The following is a 2,613-nucleotide window of genomic DNA, read 5'->3' as shown; positions in this document are numbered from 1 at the left end:
AATTATTTCAATGTCTTCTAGCACTTAATGTTATTGACAGTAATTCTTATGACAATTGGATTCTCATTCCCTTATTGGTGGTCTGTTTATCCCCCTTTCTCTCTGAATCTTTTAAGGATCTCTTTATACCTGGTGTTCTGAAACTTGATGATGATCTGTCTAGCATGGATCTTGCTTAATTTATCAGGTTTGGCAGACTGTAACTTTCTTCAGATCTTGAAAATATTTTGTAATTTTTTAAAAAATAACTTATTTTCCAGTTCCTCTCTTCTCTCTTTCTGAAACATAAATGTTGTGTCTTAGATGCTACTTTTCATCCCTTTGTCTTTTTTTGTTTAACATTCTGGGATGTTTTATTTTTCCACCAGTCCTTTTATTAATTTCTTTTTTCTTTCGTTTCTTTTCTTTCCTTTTTTTTTTAAGTTTTCATATCCATGAGCTTCATTTGTATTCCTGAATGTTCCTTCTTCATTGTATCCTGTCCTTGTTTTATGGGTTACTGATTTCATAAATCTTGCTAAATATTTATTAAAAGGTTATCTTTTATTTAAGTTTATTTTTGGTTTGTTTGTTTTTTAGAGAAAGGGGAAGGGAGGGAGAGAAAGCGGGAGAGAAACATCAACTAGTTGCCTCCCATGAGCATCCGACTGAGGACCAAACTGCAACCTGAGCATATGTCCTGATCAGGAATGGAACCAGCAATGTTTCACTTTTCCAGGCAACGCTCAATCAATTGAGCCACACCTGCCAGGGCTAAGAGATTATTCTTCCTTGTATTCCCAAATATATGTGTGTGTGTGTATATATATATATATATATACTTTTTTTTCCCTCTAATCAGGTAAGTTTTGTTTGATCCTTATCTTTTTTTGCCCCTGGTCTTCATATATATGGTGAGCCTTGGTTTTCTATTCCTCTTTAAGAATGAAGAACTCTGTTGATTATTCCACGTAGCTAGTGTAAGTTTTCTCTGCTGTTGCATTGTAGTCTTTTTTTCCTTAGAGGCCTCCCCTTAAATAAGTCAGAATTCTGCATGCTTTGTGCAGTCAAAGTATTTAGACAGGATGCTGAGCGCCTCAACATTTCAGAAAATGAGAGAGGAAGTTTAGTTCACCCTAAGTGGATAAAAGCCCACTTGTTTTGGCCCTGATTGGGGTGGCTCAGTTGGTTGGGCATTGCCTTGCAAAGAGAAAGGTCACCAGTTCAATTCCCAGTCAGGACATATGCCTGGGTTGCCGTTTGGTTGGGGCACATACGAGAGGCAACTGATGATTTTTTTTCTGTTAACCTGTCTCTTATAATTTGATTATTAAACCATCTAGAAGAGCTTTGAACATGGGAGGAAAAGCATTACTTATTTTTAGTCCCCACACCCTACACCAAGGTTTGTCACAGTATTGACTATTCGAATAGGTGGTTTACAATGTGAAGGGCAAGACGTGAGTGTCTGAGACCTTAGCAGAACTATCTAAATACCTGAAGATGGGGTTTCACACAAACCAAAGGATTTTTAAAGCTCGTAAGTTTTCCCCCTTCCAGTTTGAAAACAAACAAACAAACAAAAAACCCTGTTTAAAAGACGTGGTCAAGCCACCTCAAGCTGGGATAGCATGTGTGTCCACTCAGTCCAGACAACCATTGCTGGCCATGTGTTCAGTGGTATTCCATGTCGTTTCTCAAGGTTGGTCCACCATTATCATAGACAGCAACTCTTGTCCCCTGAGTGATTGTGCCCACACACCCAGGTGGTCCTTTCAGTCAGGACAGTCCTTCCCTTGCACCAGGCTTAGCCAAGGAAGGCCTCCCCCAGATCAGCCCCCAGGGTGCCAGCCAGGGTGCGCATCTCTGTGAAACCCATGCAGGACGTGCCCTGCCTTGGCTGTGTCGTGGCTGGTGCTGGCACCCACCCTGTGGACCAGAGAGACTTCTGTCCCTGTTCCCTCAGTTTGGTCTGTTTCTCCTTTCCAATGCTTACAGTCCAGGGAACTGGTTGCCTCACTTCTTGGAAAATAGAGCTCTGGGCCCATCCTCCTCCAGAAAGCTACCCTAAATGGGCAGGTTTATCTGGACAGCACTGGCATCTCTCACTTTAAAGCCAGAAGAAAAGTAATTTTATCTCCAGGGACACATATTGCAAAATGAGAAGCTGCTGAAGCAGAAATTCATTTTTATTTTCACACTTCTCCTTCCTTATCACTCCTCACCCTCCAATAATTGTCATGTCTCTAAAGTTTCTCAGCCCGTCGTGTCTCAAGGCCTGTCTCCTACTCTACTGGGCATATTTTTAAAAATTTAAAGCCCTGGTTGGTGTGGCTCAGTGGACTGAGTGCTGGTCTGCGAACGAAAGGGTCCCCAGTTTGATTCCCAGTCAGGGCACATGCCCGGGTTGTGGGCCAAGTCCACAGTTGGGGGTAGGCAAGAGGCAACCAATCAATGCTTCTCTCCCTCCTTCTCCCTCCCTTCTCCTCTCTCTGAAAATAAATAAGTAAAATCTTTAAAAAAAGAAAAAAGAAAAAAGCAAGTGTGAGTAACGGTGAAATAAGAAATATATACCTAAAAGTAAAAAAAAAAAACAACCTTATAGAAATAAAAATAACCATTATTATATGGGCT

Source organism: Furipterus horrens, unplaced genomic scaffold (assembly GCF_987537825.1).
Source record: "Furipterus horrens unplaced genomic scaffold, mFurHor1.1.pri manual_scaffold_1, whole genome shotgun sequence".
Taxonomy (NCBI): domain Eukaryota; kingdom Metazoa; phylum Chordata; class Mammalia; order Chiroptera; family Furipteridae; genus Furipterus; species Furipterus horrens.
This window is presented reverse-complemented; position numbering follows the sequence as displayed.